This window comes from Pan paniscus, chromosome 7 (assembly GCF_029289425.2).
Source record: "Pan paniscus chromosome 7, NHGRI_mPanPan1-v2.0_pri, whole genome shotgun sequence".
NCBI classification, from domain to species: domain Eukaryota; kingdom Metazoa; phylum Chordata; class Mammalia; order Primates; family Hominidae; genus Pan; species Pan paniscus.
The window spans coordinates 83,321,965-83,342,067 of record NC_073256.2 but is presented as its reverse complement, the minus strand read 5'-3'; the positions used below and the strand labels follow the sequence as shown (position 1 = coordinate 83,342,067).

The following is a 20,103-nucleotide window of genomic DNA, read 5'->3' as shown; positions in this document are numbered from 1 at the left end:
GATGTTAGTGTATCTTGGTCCTTCTCACTTGTAGAAAGGTATTACAATAAATAGCTGAAGTCAAGAAGAAATAGACAGGTTTACAAGCAGAAATAAAAAGGAATCTGGGGTCTGAAAGGACAGGAAAATCAGGCTGATTCTAGATCCCAAACACACACAAAAAAAGACTAAAGATGGTTTCAAGCAAAGAAGACCCGTTAAGATTTCTCAGGTTTGCAAAGTAGCTTAGATTAAGGGAGTTACTTTTCTACCTTTCCACCCCGCCTACTCTTTCAGATGCCCTCAAAGTAGCTTCCATTAAGTTGAAGAGAGGTGGAAAGGCATGGGGGCCAGGAAGCAAAATAATAACAAGAAGAAGAAAGAAGAAAGGAGAAGAAGAAGAAGAAGAAGAAGAAGAAGAAGAGGAGGAGGAGGAGAGGAGGAGGAGGGGGAGGAGGAGGGGGAGGAGGAGGAGGGGGAGGAGGAGGGGGAGGGGGAGGAGGAGGGGGAGGGGGAGGAGGAGGGGGAGGGGGAGGAGGAGGGGGAGGGGGAGGAGGAGGGGGAGGGGGAGGAGGAGGGGGAGGGGGAGGAGGGGGAGGAGGAGGAGGGGGAGGAAAGAAGAAGAAGAAGAAGAGGAAGAAGAAGAAGAAGACAGATTTGAGAGTTACATCTAGGAAAGAACTTAGAGTGTGGTTACTTAATGAAACTTCCTAGGAGAAAATAAACCAGAAGCCCATATAGTTTCTGCGACATGACCCACAATATCACAGACCTGACCAAAATATAAAATAAAATAAAATTTTGCAAGATAGAGCATTATACAACTATCAGGACCTCAAACCTGAACAAACCAGAAGTTGACTGCAAAAGTTGCTTGCCTCCAAGGAGTGCATACTCACCAATATCCACTTCAGATGTGGCCAGGAAGAATAATGGGCAAAGGAGAACCTCCTAGAGAAAACCAGAGAACGGGACAGTTAGTTCCAGAGATATCAGAGAGCAGATGCTGGGTCCAACCAAGGACCTTTCTCCACCGCCAAAGCAGGGAGTCTTCGTCATGCCCGCGGAGACAGGTGTCATCATGACCTGAGTCTGTGATCGCATACCTCTGCATTCCTCCTGTTCCGAAAGGGAGATGTTATTGTGGATATCCTGTCTCTGCTGAGCACCATAAATGGTAAAAGGGAGGCTGCAGGGGGCAGGTAATCTGCTTTTTAGTTTGTATGTCTTAGAGAATAAAGAGCCATACCTGGACCTATTGGAGAAAACTGCCTCTGAAGAGACTTTGGCTGGTCCCCTCAAGCAGATATATAGTGAGTAAAAGAGCATAGTGACTAGTCATCAAAAATGGAATTCTTTTTTTTAATTTAATTTTTTTATTATTATACTTTTTAGAGTATATGTTTTAGGGCACATGTGCACAATGTGCAGGTTTGTTACATATGTATACATGTGCCATGCTGATGTGCTGCACCCATTAACTCATCATTTAGCATTAGGTATATCTCCTAAAGCTATCCCTCCCCCCTCCCCTACCCCACAACAGTCCCCAGAGTGTGATGTTCCCCTTCCTGTGTCCATGTGTTTTCATTGTTCAATTCCCACCTATGAGTGAGAACATGCGGTGTTTGTTTTTTTGTCCTTGAAATTGGAAATCATCATTCTCAGTAAACTATCGCAAAGACAAAAATTGAATTCTTCTGGGCCCATATTCCATAGCCTTTTTACAGGTAGGAGTGACCCTGTGTATAACAGACAGCCAGAGGAGAGGAAGCAGAAGTGATGAGTTCCCCCTATGGTCCAAGGCTTCGTAACCCTCCTTCCTATCCATTGGCTGTGCATGACTATGACAAAGCCTTAGGGTATAGTGGATCTGTAAACTGAACAAGGCCTGGTCTTCAAATCACCACATGGTGCAAAATCATTCACCAGCAAGGAATATTTGCCTCAGAAACGAGGGAAAACTATTGAGTTTGAGCCAATGTACATTCTGGTCTATCTGTTGCCACAGCTGGTGTTACTTCAATAGAACCAGTATCTCTAAAACTGACCCTTTCTCTGGGACTTCTAGCCATAAGCCTTGTGGATCCACTGACTATCACAGATCAATAGGTCCCCACATCCATGGGTTCCATATTCACATATTCAAACAACCATGGATGGAAAACATGCACAAAAAAAAAGCAATACAATAATACAAAAATATAAATTTTTAAAATATAACAGCTATATAACATTTACATTGTATTAGGCATTATAACTAATCTAGAGATGTTTTAAGGTATACAGGAGAATGTGTGTAGGTTATATGCAAATACTAGGGCATTTTATATCAGGAACTTGAGCATCTGCAAATTTTGGTATCCATGGGGGCCCTAGAACCAATTAATCCCCATTCAATACCAAGGGATGAATGTAGTTTATATTTTAGAAAATCTAACACAGACTGAGAACTTAACAAGCATACTCATTCCACAAACAGATCTAAATGGAATACTCTATGTTGGGCATTGGATGAATCACACATGGTATTGTGAGGACACAACCATGAGTAGAAACTGGACTTCAGACAAGGAGCTCAGAGAGAGTTATTAGGTCATTCAGAGCAAAAAAAGAAAAAGAAAAAGAAAAAAAACGTGGCTGGACACAGTGGCTCACGGCTGTAATCCCAACAGTTTTGGAGGCCAAGGCATGTGGATCACCTGAGGTCAGGAGATCAAGAGCAGCCTGGCCAACATGGTGAAACCCCATCTCTACTAAAAATACAAAAAAAAAATCAGGCATGGTGGCAGGTGCCTGTAATCCCAGCTACTTGGGAGGCTGAGGCAGGAGAATCGCTTGAACCCGGGAGGTGGAGGTTGCAGTGAGCTGAGACCTCACCATTGCACTCCAGCCTGGGCAAAAAGAATGAAACTCAATCTCAAAAAAAAAAACAAAAACAAACAAACAAACAAAACGCAAAGTTGATAGAACCTCTACAGGTTTTTCTCTAATCTCCACGTGTCCTGTTTCCCAGTCTCTGAGCATTGTATGTACATATGTAGAAACAAATTCCACAAATGTTTATTAAGGGACTCTGTGCCAGGCACTGTTCTAGATGATGAGGGATACAGCAGGAAACACAACCAACAATCCCTGTCCTCAAGAAACTTCATATTGTGGTGGAGAGAGATTAACAAAAAACAAATAAGTAAAAAATATAGTATATCGGATGGTCATAGTTGTAGGGAAAAGTAAAGCAGGGGAAAAGGTAAGGGAAACAGAATGTAATTTTAAATGGAATGAATGGTCAGGGAAGAAGACATCATTAAAAATGTGGCATTTGAGCAAAGGTCTGAAGGAGGTGAGGGTGAGCTGTTATTGCCACATCTTTGGGAATAACCACCGCTGCCTTCTTTACCAGGCAGAGGGGCCAGTCTCGGACACTAGCTCATCAGAAAGCTTTTGCTAACTGCCACAACCAGATGTGTTCCTTCTATTTTTTCGAGTCCTTGAAGATCTTTGTTATTCTCTTACACAATCTGTTCTCAGATTCTGGTTTCCTTACTGAAACACATGTTCTCATTCACTCCAGTGTTTTGAGGAACAACAAACCAATCTGATTAGGATAACCCAAGGTTAATAAGTTGTAGCTCTATTTTACCTTAACCCCACACAACCTCCATCACCAGCTGACATATTTTGAAATTGACAATTGACATTTTCTCAACATCATTTCACCCTTTCCAATCAAATTACTGTTCACACACCCTTTCCACATACAAATTCTGCCTTTCATGCCTCATATACAGAGGAAACCTTTTTTGAAAAAGATGTAAGCTTTTTAATCAGAAGGACAAAAAGTGTTAATGACACCATAGAGACCTATGAAAGAGAGTGGAGGCAAAAGCAAAGCAAAACCAAACTATTGCAGAACTGCAGTTTTAGTTTGATCTGGGGTTAGCAAAGAGAAGTTTTAGAAATAACCTAGCACTGAGTGATTCAGTGTTTTGGCTCAAAAGGAAGGTAGATGGGAAAAATCTAATTTGCCTGGGTACTTTTTTCAGACTATCTTACGAAATATGGACTACCACAACCCCAGGTGATTGTAAAGGAAAACTTAGTAAACACTGATTATAGATCTGAGGGTTCCCAATACTATTCAAAGAATCCGCAGTTAACTGTCTTCAACTTTTTTCAACAAAAATCTATGGACATGCTTTAGGGACTATGAGTTTCACTTAGCCATTTTAAACATATAGATCCTGTCTTCCTTTTAGTAACATTCTTCATTCCACTTAGAAAATCATAATCCTGAAAGCAATATAATAAAGTACAGATCTCTTTATAGAATAAATGTGTTTGTAATTTAATGAGAAGTTAAATACATTCCTAAATGTTTCACTTCAAAGAATTTTGTAAAAAAAAAAAAAATTGTTAAAATTAAAACAGTTCGGGATAAACCCTGCATCCTTCTCCACTTGGGAGGTAAAGAGTACATGTATGTTACTGAAAGCTGAAAGTAACCTCCTGTACTTAATTTGGAAACATTTCAAGAATATAATTCTTGTGCTATATAGAAGGATTATTCCTAAAAACAAAATGACCTTTGGAACCAAAAGCATTTTCTTAAAGTAATAGGCCAGATTGAACCTCAAAAATAGGAACTTATTTCTTTTCAGTATGGCCACACAAAAATCATTTTTGTCACACTTAGCTTCTTGCTTATAATGAGACCATTGGCTTTTGGGTTTGTTTTTTGTTTTTTGTTTTTCTTTTTAAGGAAGATAGAGAAAGCACAGAATTATAAAACTCTTCTTATGTAACACTTTTCTATCAAGGGGTTCCAAATTATTTATAAAATGTTAGCTCATTTAATTCTCACAGCTCCCAAGCAGGTTCAGAAATGACATGCGGTATTTATGATGGGCTTCGTCTCAGTTTCTGCTGGGGAACATGAGTCACTGCTACTCTTGCAGCAGAAATGAAGCTATAATTTCATGACATCCGGTCGAGGCGCTAACCTGACCTCATTCCAACTCTCCAAGTTCAGCAGTTGTGTTCCAATTTTGGTTTTATTTATATTTCTCTAAGATCTGGCAGTGAACTGTCATAAATCATGCCTTCATGCAGGACTTGATGAGATATGAGGGACAGGAAGGAAGCCTTTTAGTAGACATCAGCTTTTGTTTCTATTTTAAGGGAAGTAAACATTTAGGGTGCTTCATTCTCAGCACATCAGTTACTCTGCCAATGAGTAACTCCTTTGTGTCCTGACATATGTAGGGCTCAAATGGACTTATAAAAAGTTGGACATATTTATTTTTGAATAGGTAACAATGCATTGATGTTGAAAATTCAAGATGTTCAAAGGATATACAATCTTTAAGACCCCCTCCTATTCCTCTTCTCCAGTCACCCAATTCCTTTTGCAGAGGCAAGCAGTGTTACTAGCTTCTTACAGAGGTATTCTACCCAAATCCAAGAAGATAACAGATAGACACAAATATGTATCTCTGCATAAATTTGTAGGTATATACATAATACATTAATATGTTAATTGTACTTATATATCCCTATATATTAATGTATATCTATAGATATATTTCTCTTCTCCTCTTTTTCATAAATTGTAACAAACTATACACACAGTTTTACTACTTGCCTTCTTCACTTAAGATGTCTATGATAATCCATAACAAAATCTAAAAAGCTTCTCCTTTTTACAACTGCATGTTCTTCTATTGCCGTAGATATACCAGATTTCCTTAACCAGTCTTCTACTGATATTAGATTTCAAATCTTGTGCTGTTATAAACATTGTTGCAAGGAAGAACATGATAGAAAGTTGTTTCACATATGTACAAGTAGAATAAGTTCTCAGAAATAGAATTTTTTGGCCAAAGAGGATATGTACTTTCTTTTATAGATGTGTTTCAAATTGCCCTCCATAGAGGTTTTGTCAGTTCACACTCCCACCAGAAATGTATGAAAATTCCTATTTCGCTACTCCCTTGCCAACATATGGTACAATCAAGCTATTTAACTCAGAGACAAAATAGACCGAATAATGAGTTTTCCAATTCTTGAAAAAGATATGTGATGTATCAAATGATTTATATTTTCACAGATCCTCAAGTTTAAAATAATTTGTACATTATCTTCAAAAAACCCACAATTTTTAGAATGTTACTAACCTTGATTTAAAAGTGCTTAAAAGTATGGATCATTTCCCATTAGCTATGACCATTGCTTTGCCAAAACAATTCTGTGTGGCATATTTCTAAACCTCAGCCAGCTGATAGGTTGTTTCAATAAATACTTGATACTGAATGTTTCCAGTGCTGTCAAAGAACCTGAACAATACTGGAGCTTCTTACACTGAGATTTGGTCACTATCAAGAAAGTTTGAAAATAAGTATTTTCTATGTTGTTTTTAAAAGTGTGTATCTATAGCAGGGTTAAGCATTTCAAAAGGATGTGTGGGTTGCTGTTTGTGATATTACCATTGAGCTAGAGAGTTCTGCCAAGTGAGAAATTAGCTTTTAAGAGATGTTTAAATGTACGTTGCATGTGCCCGCACAGCTATTCTACTACACATTATTTATGTAGCATTTATAAAGGCATAATCAAGACATCTGATATTACAAATGAGGATTTGTACTCCACTGTAAATTATGTCACAGATGTCTTGTAATAGTTCTTTCCATTTTCAGCAATTACAGGAAATGCTCAAGATTTTATTATATACATGCATGTACACATATGCCCAGAGCTTTGCTGTTCTCCATAAAGAGTAGTGTTTTGACAAAGTTCTGAAGTATTAGACCTTATTCAGTTATATAAAAATATTTGATTAATATTGCGATCTTAGCTTCTGCATTTTGGAAAAAGTATTCATAACCTTCTCTTGTGAACCTTTGTTCTTACAAAATGAGGTTCTTTGGGAAAACAATTTTTGTTATATTCAACTAGAACTATTAAAAACGTATCTAAATTGGTATCAGCAGACATTCATGTGGTATAAACACTGCCTCTCACTTGTACCCTTTTAACACAAGACACCATTTGATACTATTTGACTTGGCTACTAAGAGAAAATGGCTCTTTTTAAAAATTATTTTTAATTGACAAAAAATTATACAGAGATCATATACAACAAGATGTTTTGAGAAATGGCTCATTTAAGCTAATTAACATATGTGTTACCTTGCATGCTTATCATTTTTTGTAGTGAGAACACTTAACATCTACTCTCTAAGCAATTTTCAGGAATACAATACATTGTTATTAAGTGTAGTCATCACATTGTACAATAGATCTTTTGAACTATTTCTCCTAACTAAATTTTGTATCTTTTGACCAACATCTCTCCATCCACCCACCCCAACCCACCCCCAGCTCCTAGTAACTACCATTCTACTCTGTGCTTTACGAATTCAACTTTTTTAGATTCCACATATAAGTGAGAGCATGCAGTATTTGTCTTTTTGTGCCTGGCTTATTTCACTTAATATAACGTCCTCCAGGAAAATGATTCTTGATGCTCTTAAGAAAAGCGTCCTTTTCATGTGTCTTTTGGCTGCATAAATGTCTTCTTTTGAGAAGTGTCTGCTAAAACTTAAAGTATAATAATAATAAAATTTAGAAAAAAGGAAACATACACCTTGAAAATTAAAAAAAAAGAAATGTGTCCTTAAAAGTATTGCCTTGTGCCATTCCTAATTCATTTCAGTTAGCCAGGGTTTGATAACTGTTGTTATCAAAATGTGGTTTCAGAAGAAATCTAGTTTCTACCATCTTTCTGAAGTCAGTTCATTTGTTAAACCTAAGATTAAGAAATATTTTATACTCGACATACTACTGTATTTAGTAATGACTATGAATTATTATTTTCCTCTGGCAGATTTTTGCAGAGGCACTTCCCTCTAGCTGAGCATTTCTCCACTATGAGAACCTCCAAAGTATCATCATGGCATTCTTCAGATTGCAGTTTGTTCCTCATGGTGATGGCATCTATTGCTAAATGCTATAAAATAAAATAACATAAACCTTTAAACACTCTTTACTTCAAATGGGACAGTTTTAGAGCTTTCAAATTCTTACCAAATCAGCATTGGCTCATACTTGTTTTGATAGGTTTTATTATTTTTCAGGTAAGGTGAGGCCAACAGATCAGGAGACAGCTGCCATTGAAACAATAGTTGATTATAATTACAGACCTCAAGAGAGGGAGTATCTATTAGGCCATAAGGGGAAGCACATGGGGAATCACCAAGACTCTGGCTAGGCGGGTTTGTATTTGGAAGGCAACCCCAGGGAGGAGGATTCTTCCAGAGCGGAGTTGGGCAACCAGGGAGGCATGAAGCAAAGCTAAGATGATTCAGGCTTTTTACATGGTTGTCCAGAACAGAGAACATGTCCAGCATGTGCATGCAAGGTGGAAGTTGAAGCATCAAGTTTACAGAAGCATGGTAAAAGCATCAAGTTTACAGAAAGATATAAATGGACTAACGTAGTCAGTTTTAGGCGAACACTACTAGCTCTTTGCTTTGGCTGTTTGATCATTGTGGCATTTATCAGCTACTCTTAGTGCTTTTACATACAATTATTTATGTATGTGTAATTGAAAAAATTACATTTTGACATCATGTCATTCATTCCATAATGAATCCTTAAACCAGGTAGCTTAAAGTACAATGATGTTAAAATACCATGCTAATATTAAGTATTATAATAATTCAGCAAATTCTTTTGAAGAAATTTTTTTACCAGATTTATAAATTGCTCAAATCTGGTTTTTAAATACTATATAATAAAGATGGGCCTAGTATTAAAAAAAACACTTAAAGGAATTACTATGACAATATCTTCTTTTTCTTTATTGGTAATATAGTTATATACATGATAAATGTATAGAAGGGCTTATAAATAGGAGTCTGAAACCTCACTTAGCTCATTATCTAGAGAAAAATGTATTTGTTTAGACATAAAAGTTATTTTTAAGAAAGCAAATGTGTTGCTTTTTTAAGTGCAAAATTCAAGAATCCCAAACATCAAAACATGAAAGAAGTCTTTGTCTATTTTTGATGCCATAACAGGAAGACTAATTTTCATCTACATTTTAATATGCATTTGGCCCCCTAATCAAGCTCAATACAATGTTATTTTAAAACATATGTCAGCAAATTTTGTTGCCCTTAAATTAAGTAGCAATTGTTACTTGCTAAATAGGAAAAGCGAAAATTTTGTTTTTCCATATTACCAAAGGCTGAATTTAAAATTAATTTTACAATATATAAACTTTAATATTATGATCTAGAATAAACTATTTAACATAGAAAATGCTACTTAAGTAATGCAGACTAGGTGATTTGAACCAAAACTCCCATTCAAGACAATTAAATCTGCATTAAAAATAAATATTTTCTTTAAAACATCAAAAAGCAAGCAAGGTAATAAGAATTACTGGATGAAAGTCCAAAAGATGAAAATCCAGAGAGATAAATCCAAAGTTTATAGCTACTTTTGCTCTGGAGGTGTTTGCTGACCTAAAAATGACAGCTAAAATGTGAAGTAGCCATTTCGTCAGCCTCACAGGGATTGCCAGGGTGGAGGATCAGTCCAGTCAGCCTAGGCTTTGGGTTGGGATGCTAAAAGATTGCATTCTAGGAGTGAGGGTGGACCAAAAATAAGTATCCCTGCTTTGAAACATCTCAATGGTCCAGAAAAATCTCACATCCTAAAATTAGTTTAAGGTGATTTCAGATAGCTAGTGGCCCCAGAAAACAAAAGTCTTCTCTGAAAGATACCACCATTGTAGGTCTCAAATTATTTCTACAAATAACTTTTAAAATGTGATGTCCACACATAATTAAAGAGAGCCAAATATATAAGGCAATAAGATAACATGAACAAAAGAACAACAATCCACCTGGTTCCAAAGAGTAGAGTTAGAGACATTGTACAGCATTTAAGCCTACTAAGCTACTGGAGATAAACAGAATGGCAGCAAGAATAGTTTTCATAACCAAAAACTATACAAAGTGATATTGCGGAATTAAAAACAAAAGTAGAAAACATAGAACTGAAAAACACAATAACTGAAATTAGGAACTCAGTGGATAGGTTTAACAGCACATTAGACACAGCTAAAGACAGAAATGGTGAAATGAAGGGCAGAAGAAAATACCCAGAGAGAAGCATAAATAAACTGAAAAATAAAAATTAAAAATGCAAGATAAAAGACACAGAGGGGCCAGGCGCAGTGGCTCATGCCTGTAATCCCAGCGCTTTAGGAGGCCGAGGCAGGTGGATCATGAGGTCAAGAGATCGAGACTCTCCTGGTCAACATGGTGAAACCCCATCTCTAAAAATACAAAAATTAGCTGGGTGTGGTTGTGTGCTCTTGTAGTCCCAGTTACTCGGGAGGCTGAGGCAGGAGAATTGCTTGAACCTGGGAGGCGGAGTTTTCAGTGAGCTGGGATCACGCCACTGCACTCCAGCCTGGGCAACAGAGCGAGACTCTGTCTCAAAAAAAAAAAGAGAAACACAGAGGATACAATGAAAAGACATAATTGGAGTTTCAGAAAGGAAGGAAAAAAGAGAAAAAGAAGTATCTGAAGAAGTAATGCATAGTCACAAACTATGCTACCACAATACATTTATTGATTACAAAGGCAAAAATAATAAATTTTAGTGGAGAAATCAGACACCACATAAACCAAGTGATCAAAGTTAACATCACCAATAATAAGATAAGTCAGTACCATGTGCCTCCTGAAATGATGCACTGAGAAGGACATATCACTTTGTAATATTCCTGCCAAAAATGCTTAATCAGCATCTAATCATGAGGAAAATATCAGATAAAGGGAAATTTTTTTAAATATTTGGCCTGTATTCTTCCACAATGTCAAGGTCATGAAACACAAAGACAAAGGCACTGTTTAAAGGAGACCAAAGAGAGATGTCCACTGAATAAAACTATGATTCTGAGTTGAATCCTGGACCAGAAAAAGAACATTAGTGGTATAACTTGCAAAATTTGAATATGATCTATAGATTAGCGTGTACTATTGAATAGTTTTTATTCTGATTTTTGTGATTGTACTATCCTTGATTTTGTGAAATACAACTTAAATTATGAGATAATTGGATTTCATGTCTGCAACCTAAAATTTCAAAGTAGAGTAAAAAAAAAAAAAAGAAAGAAATTCATACCCAAATACAGTGAAACTACAAAGAGGCAATGACAGAAAATGTTTAAAGCACGAAGGGGACAATAGGAATGAAATGGGGAATGTAATCTATTTTCATTCACTAAAATAAGCAGATTAACAGCTAATTTCTCAGCAGAAGCAATGGAAGCCAGAAGTCTGTGGAATGGTAGTTTTAATTGCAAAATAACAGGTACAACAATAAATGCCAACTTTTAAGCATATATGCCCAGTAAAAATATCTTTCAAGAAGAGAGTGAAATAAAGATATGTTTAGACAAAACTGGGAGAGTTCATCAATAACAGATACTCACTAAAGGAAATGTTAAAGGGTGTTCCTCAGGAGAAGGTATAACTTCCAAACCAATGGAGGAAAAAAATAGAACATAAAAGATCAATTCCCAAAAATTAAAGATTGTTGAGAAAAAGCATCAAAGGGTAGATGATAACGTTTAGAAAGCACTTAACAATCAACACTGGGAGGAGGAGCCAAGATGGCCGAATAGGAACAGCTCCAGTCTACAGCTCCCAGCGTGAGCGATGCAGAAGACGGGTGATTTCTGCATTTCCATCTGAGGTACCGGGTTCATCTCACTAGGGAGTGCCAGACAGCGGGCGCAGGACAGTGGGTGCAGCGCACTGTGCGCCAGCCGAAGCAGGGTGAGGCATTGCCTCACTCAGGAAGCACAAGGGGTCAGGGAGTTCCCTTTCCTGGTCAAGGAAAGGGGTGACAGATGGCACCTGGAAAATCGGGCCACTCCCACCCGAATACTGCACTTTTCCAATGGGCTTAGGAAATGGCGCACCAGGAGATTATATCCTGCACCTGGCTCGGAGGGTCGTACGTCCACGGAGTCTCGCTGATTGCTAGCACAGCAGTCTGAGATCAAACTGCAAGGTGACAGCAAGGCTGGGGGAGGGGCGCCCGCCATTGCCCAGGCTCGCTTAGGTAAACAAAGCAGCCGGGAAGCTCCAACTGGGTGGAGCCCACCACAGCTCAAGGAGGCCTGCCTGCCTTTGTGGTCTCCACCTCTGGGGGCAGGGCACAGACAAACAAAAAGACAGCAGTAACCTCTGCAGACTTAAATGTCCCTGTCTGACAGCTTTGAGGAGAGCAGTAGTTCTCCCAGCATGCAGCTGGAGATCTGAGAACGGGCAGACTGCCTCCTCAAGTGGGTCCCTGACCCCTGACCCCCCAGCGGCCTAACTGGGAGGCACCCCCCAGTAGGGGCAGACTGACACCTCACACAGCTGGGTACTCCTCTGAGACAAAACTTCCAGAGGAACGATCGGACAGCAGCATTCATGGATCACAAAAATCCACAGTTCTGCAGAAACCACTGCTGACACCCAGGCAAACAGGGTCTGGAGTGGACCTCTAGCAAACTCCAACAGACCTGCAGCTGAGGGTCCTGTCTGTTAGAAGGAAAACTAACAAACAGAAAGGACATCCACACCAAAAACCCATCTGTACATCACCATCATCAAAGACCAAAAGTAGATAAAACCACAAAGATGGGGAAAAAACAGAGCAGAAAAACTGGAAACTCTAAAAAGCAGAGCGCCTCTCCTCCTCCAAAGGAACACAGTTCCTCACCAGCAATGGAGCAAAGCTGGATGGAGAATGACTTTGACGAGTTGAGAGAAGAAGGCTTCAGACGATCAAACTACTCCGAGCTACAGGAGGAAATTCAAACCAAAGGCAAAGAAGTTGAAAACTTTGAAAAAAATTTAGACAAATGTATAACTAGAATAACCAATACAGACCAGTGCTTAAAGGAGCTGATGGAGCTGAAAGCCAAGGCTCGAGAACTACGTGAAGAATGCAGAAACCTCAGGAGCCAATGCGATCAACTGGAAGAAAGGGTATCAGTGATGGAAGATGAAATGAATGAAGCAAGAAGGGAAGTTTAGAGAAAAAAGAATAAAAAGAAACAAACAAAGCCTCCAAGAAATATGGGACTATGTGAAAAGACCAAATCTGCATCTGATTGTTGTACCTGAAAGTGATGGGGAGAATGGAACCAAGGTGGAAAACACTCTGCAGGATATTACCCAGGAGAACTTCCCCAATCTAGCAAGGCAGGCCAACATTCAGATTCAGGAAATACAGAGAATGCCACGAAGATACTCCTCGAGAAGAGCAACTCCAAGACACATAATTGTCAGATTCACCAAAGTTGAAATGAAGGAAAAAATGTTAAGGGCAGCCAGAGAGAAAGGTCGGGTTACCCACAAAGGGAAGCCCATCAGACTAACAGCGGATCTCTCGGCAGAAACTCTACAAGCCAGAAGAGAGTGGGGGCCAATCTTCAACATTCTTAAAGAAAAGAATTTTCAACCCAGAATTTCATATGCAACCAAACAAAGCTTCATAAGTGAAGGAGAAATAAAATACTTTACAGACAAGCAAACGCTGAGAGATTTTGTCACCACCAGGCCTGCCCTACAAGAGCTCCTGAAGGAAGCACTAAACATGGAAAAGCACAACCGGTACCAGCCGCTGCAAAATCATGCCAAAATGTAAAGACCATAGAGACTAGGAAGAAACTGCATTAACTAATGAGCAAAATAACCAGCTAACATCATAATGACAGGATCAAATTCACACATAACAATATTAACTTTAAATGTAAATGGACTAAATGCTCCAATTAAAAGACACAGACTGGCAAGTTGGATAAAGAGTCAAGACCCATCAGTGTGCTGTATTCAGGAAACCCATCTCACGTGCAGAGACACACATAGGTTCAAAATAAAAGGATGGAGGAAGATCAACCAAGCCAATGGAAAACAAAAAAAGGCAGGGGTTGCAATCCTAGTCTCTGATAAAACAGACTTTAAACCAACAAACATCAAAAGAGACAAGACCATTACATAATGGTAAAGGGATCAATTCAACAAGAAGAACTAACTATCCTAAATATATATGTACCCAATACAGGAGCACCCAGATTCATAAAGTAAGTCCTGAGTGACCTACAAAGAGACTTAGACTCCCACACAATAATAATGGGAGACTTTAACACCCCACTGTCAACATGAGACAGATCAACAAGACAGAAAGTTAACAAGGATATCCAGGAATTGAACTCAGCTCTGCACCAAGCGGACCTAATAGACATCTACAGAACTCTGACCCCAAATCAACAGAATATACATTTTTTTCAGCACCACACCACACCTATTCCAAAATTGACCACATAGTTGGAAGTAAAGCTCTCCTCAGCAAATGTAAAAGAACAGAAATTATAACAAACTGTCTCTCAGACCACAGTGCAATCAAACTAGAACTCAGGATTAAGAAACTCACTCAAAACTGCTCAACTACATGGAAACTGAACAACTTGCTCCTGAATGACTACTGGGTACATAATGAAATGAAGGTGGAAATAAAGATGTTCTTTGAAACCAACGAGAACAAAGACACAACATACCAGAATCTCTGGGACACATTCAAAGCAGTGTGTAGAGGGAAATTTATAGCACTAAATGCCCACAAGAGAAAGCAGGAAAGATCCAAAATTGACACCCTAACATCACAATTAAAAGAACTAGAAAAGCAAGAGCAAACACATTCAAAAGCTAGCAGAAGGCAAGAAATAACTAAAATCAGAGCAGAACTGAAGGAAATAGAGACAAAAAAAAAAAACCCTTCAAAAAATTAATGAATCCAGGAGCTGGTTTTTTGAAAGGATCGACAAAATTGATAGACCTCTAGCAAGACTAATAAAGAAAAAAGAGAAGAATCAAATGGAGGCAATAAAAAAATGATAAAGGGGATATCACCACCGATCCCACAGAAATACAAACTACCATCAGAGAATACTACAAACACCTCTACGCAAATAAACTAGAAAATCTAGAAGAAATGGATACATTCCTCGACACATACACTCTCCCAAGACTAAACCAGGAAGAAGTTGAATCTCTGAATAGACCAATAACAGGATCTGAAATTGTGGCAATAATCAATAGCTTACCAACCAAAAAGAGTCCAGGACCAGATGGATTCACAGCCGAATTCTACCAGAGGTACAAGGAGGAACTGGTACCATTCCTTCTGAAACTATTCCAATCAATAGAAAAAGAGGGAATCCTCCCTAACTCATTTTATGAGGCCAGCATCATCCTGATACCAAAGCGTGGCAGAGACACAACCAAAAAAGAGAATTTTAGACCAATATCCTTGACGAACATTGATACAAAAATCCTCAATAAAATACTGGCAAACCGAATCCAGCAGCACATCAAAAAGCTTATCCACCATGATCAAGTGGGCTTCATCCCTGGGATGCAAGGCTGGCTCAATATACACAAATCAGTAAATGTAATCCAGCATATAAACAGAACCAAAGACAAAAACCACATGATTTTCTCAATAGATGCAGAAAAGGCCTTTGACAAAATTCAACAACCCTTAAAGCTAAAAACTCTCAATAAATTAGGTATTGATGGGACGTATCTCAAAATAATAAGAGCTATCTATGACAAACCCACAGCCAATATCATACTGAATGGGCAAAAACTGGAAGCATTCCCCTTGAAAACTGGCACAAGACAGGGATGCCCTCTCTCACCACTCCTATTCAACATAGTGTTGGAAGTTCTGGCCAGGGCAATTAGGCAGGAGAAGGAAATAAAGGGTATTCAATTAGGAAAAGAGGAAGTCAAATTGTCCCTGTTTGCAGACGACATGATTGTATAACTAGAAAACCCCATTGTCTCAGCCCAAAGTCTCCTTAAGCTGATAAGCAACTTCAGCAAAGTCTCAGGATACAAAATCAATGTACAAAAATCACAAACATTCTTATACACCAATAACAGACAGAGAGCCAAATCATGAGTGAACTCCCATTCACAATTGCTTCAAAGAGAATAAAATACCTAGGCATCCAACTTACAAGCGATGTGAAGGACCTCTTCAAGGAGAACTACAAACCGCTGCTCAATGAAATAAAAGAGGATACAAACAAATGGAAGAACATTCCATGCTCGTGGGTAGGAAGAATCAATATCGTGAAAATGGCCATACTGCCCAAAGTAATTTATAGATTCAATGCCATCCCCATCAAGCTACCAATGACTTTCTTCACAGAATTGGAAAAAAACTACTTTAAAGTTCATGTGGAACCAAAAAAGAGCCCACATCGCCAAGTCAATCCTAAGGCAAAAGAACAAAGCTGGAGGCATCATGCTACCTGACTTCAAACTATACTGCAAGGCTACAGTAACCAAAACAGCACGGTACTGGTACCAAAACAGAGATATAGATCAATGGAACAGAACAGAGCCCTCAGAAATAACGCCACATACCTACAACTATCTGATCTTTGACAAACCTGACAAAAACAAGCAATGGGGAAAGGATTCCTTATTTAATAAATGGTGCTGGGAAAACTGGCTAGCCATATGTAGAAAGCTGAAACTGGATCCCTTCCTTACACCTTATACAAAAATTAATTCAAGATGGATTAAAGACTTAAATTTTAGACCTAAAACCATAAAAACCCTAGAAGAAAACCTAGGCATTACCATTCAGAACATAGGCATGGGCAAGGACTTCATGTCTAAAACACCAAAAGCAATGGCAACAAAAGCCAAAATTGACAAATGGGATCTAATTAAACTAAACAGCTTCTGCACAGGAAAAGAAACTACCATCAGAGTGAACAGGCAACCTACAAAATGGGAGAAAATTTTCTCAACCTACTCGTCTGACAAAGGGCTAATATCCAGAATCTACAATGAACTCAAACAAATTTACAAGAAAAAAACAACCCCATCAAAAAGTGGGCAAAGGATATGAACAGACACTTCTCAAAAGAAGACATTTATGCAGCCAAAAGACACATGAAAAAATGCTCATCATCACTGGCCATCAATGAAATGCAAATCAAAACCACAATGAGATACCATCTCACACCAGTTAGAATGGCAATCATTAAAAAGTCAGGAAACAACAGGTGCTGGAGAGGATGTGAAGAAATAGGAACACTTTTACACTGTTGGTAGGACTGTAAACTAGTTCAACCATTGTGGAAGTCAGTGTGGCGATTCCTCAGGGATCTAGAACTAGAAATACCATTTGACCCAGCGATCCCATTACTGGGTATATACCCAAAAGACTATAAATCATGCTGCTATAAAGACACATGCACACGTATGTTTATTGTGGCACTATTCACAATAGCGAAGACTTGGAACCAACCCAAATGTCCAACAATGATAGACTGGATTAAGAAAATGTGGCACATATACACCATGGAATATTATGCAGCCATAAAAAATGATAAGTTCATGTCCTTTGTAGGGACATGGATGAAATTGGAAATCATTCTCAGTAAACTATGGCAAGGACAAAAAACCAAATACCGCATGTTCTCACTCATAGATGGGAATTGAACAATGAGAACACATGGACACAGGAAGGGGAACATCACACTCTGGGGACTGTTGTGGGATGGGGGGAGGGGGGAGGGATAGCATTAAGAGATATACCTAATGCTAAATGATGAGTTAATGGGTGCAGCACACCAGCATGGCACATGTATACATATGTAGCTAACCTGCACATTGTGCACATGTACCCTAAAACTTAAAGTATAATATTATAATATAATAATAATAAAAACAGTCAACACTGCACAGAATACACACACAAAAAAGCAATTGCTATAAAAATCTGGAGAATGATCTTCTTTAGGGATGACAAAGGAGAATGTGCCTAGGGGGAAGGGCATAGGGAAGCTTTCTAGTGATGTTTTGCTTCTTGACCTAGGTGTGGTTACATGGTTTTTCACTTTATAATAATACTTTCAGATGTAAACTTGATTTGATGTGATTATTTATAGCAAGGATGTTTATAAAACTTGACAATTCTATATCAGTATCTCCTTACCATACACCACATAAAAATGATGATAAGACCCCTATAACTTCTGAAGGAGCTCACAAAATTAGATATATTTGAGGTTTAGAAGTGGTCTTACCTGTCCCCCAGTAAAGAGCAACCCTGATCATCTAGGCAGCTTCTTTCAGAGGTTCATAAGATCTGATTTCCTGTAAACAAACATTTTACTCTGATATTAAATGTCTGTCTATATTTCCTTCTCCATCCCATAGCCAATAAGCCTTGGAAGATTCTTCCACAAGGTATATTTTCATTTGCCAGTGTATTATTTCATTTGCACAAAGTTCTTTTGAAGAGGGATGCTATGCTGCCTAAAACTATCAAGGTAGTTTTGGTCAAATCCTTTTTAAGAAATAAATTGATTTACAGAAAATTTGAAATAGCCCAATATTATAAAACTACCACATTCTTAGCTACCACCTGAAGGTTTTCTTTCCAAGTCTCAATAATTATGGCATCTCAACATCAATCTTTTTTTTTTTTAAGAGTCTTGCTCTGTCACCCATGCTGGAGTGCAGTGGCACAATCTTGGCTCACTGCAACCTCTGCCTCCTGGGCTCAGGTGATCCTCCTACCTCAGCCTCTTGCGTTTTCTGGTATTACAGGCATGAACCACCATGCCCAGCTAATTTTTGTATTTTTAATAGAAACAGGGTTTCGCCATATTGGCCTGGCTGGTCTCAAACCCCTGGACTCAAGTGAGTGCTGGGATTACACTCATGAGCCACCACCCCTGGCCCCAACATCAATCTTTAATGTAAACCTGGCTTCTAGTCTCCATCACTCGTGATCTTGATAAGCAAATCACACTTTGGGGCTGGGCCCAAATGAAAACAAAATGTAAGAAACACCACATTCTGACTCAGCAAAGTGCTCTCATTTTGTTTGAGAACAGTTTTCTATTACAAGGCATTTGGAGTTGCCCTTTCATTGAGCATTTATCTTTTTAAAAAAGATATAGCTATTTTTAAAGTATAGTTTATATAAGCCATGGAAGGGCTATAGAATTTCTGCCATGCTTTCAGTGTAGTAATTAGGGATTACATTTATTTTAGCCCTCAGGTGAATTTTCTCTCTCTGTACAAATTGCCCTCTCCTATTCTGTTTGCCTCCTTCCTTCTCTATTGCAAGAGACCCAAAATAACCCAAAAATAATCAAAATGCAAAAACATAAAACCCCTTGAGAATTAAAAGAATGAAAATCTATTCACCTATTTTATTACCCCAATAATTCTAGGCGTACCTGCAGTAGTATTAATCATTTTATTTCCCACCATACTATTTCCAACCTCCAGTCATCTAATCAGTAACCGACTGACTTCCATTCAACAGTGACTAATTCAACTTGTACTAAAACAAATAATAATAATGCATAATGTTAAACGGCGAACCTGATCCCTTATACTGATCTCCCTATTTCTCTTCATTGCTTCAACCAATCTCCTCAGGCTTCCACCCCATTCATTTACACCAACTACCCAGTTATCAATAAATCTAGAAATAGCAATCCCCCTATGAGGTGGTGCAGTAGTTACAGGCTTCTGCTTTAAGATGAAAGCTTCCTTAGCTCACTTTTTACCACAAGCACACCTGTACCACTTATCCCTGTGCTAGTGATCATTGAAACTATTAGCCTATTCATTCAACCAATGGCACTAGCTATGCGATTAACAGCCAGCATTACAGCTGGACACCTACTAATGCATTTAATTGAAGGAGCCACACTAGTATTATCAACTCAGTCTTCCCACAGCTTCAATCGCTCTCATCATCCTAATCTTACAAACCATCCTTGAATTCGCCATAGCCCTTATTCAGGCCTATGTCTTTACACAATTAGTAAGCCTTTACCTACACAACAACACATAATGACCCACCAAACACATGCCAACCACATAGTTAAACCCAGCCCCGACCACTAACAGGAGCTCTCTCAGCTCTCCTCATAACATCTGGCCTGGCCATGTGATTTCACTTTATTACCCTCTTAACCCTGGGCCTGCTGACCAACAC

General features: G+C 38.5%; 1 protein-coding gene and 1 pseudogene across 1 annotated transcript in view; both read left to right on the top strand.

Moving 5' to 3' along the window:
* CPA6 (carboxypeptidase A6) overlaps positions 1 to 20,103 on the top strand; it is a 324,809-nt gene that overhangs the window by 138,527 nt on the left and 166,179 nt on the right. The gene's annotated exons all lie outside the window — the stretch shown is intronic.
* On the top strand, positions 3,191 to 19,959 carry LOC134731016 (ATP synthase subunit a-like; annotated as a pseudogene).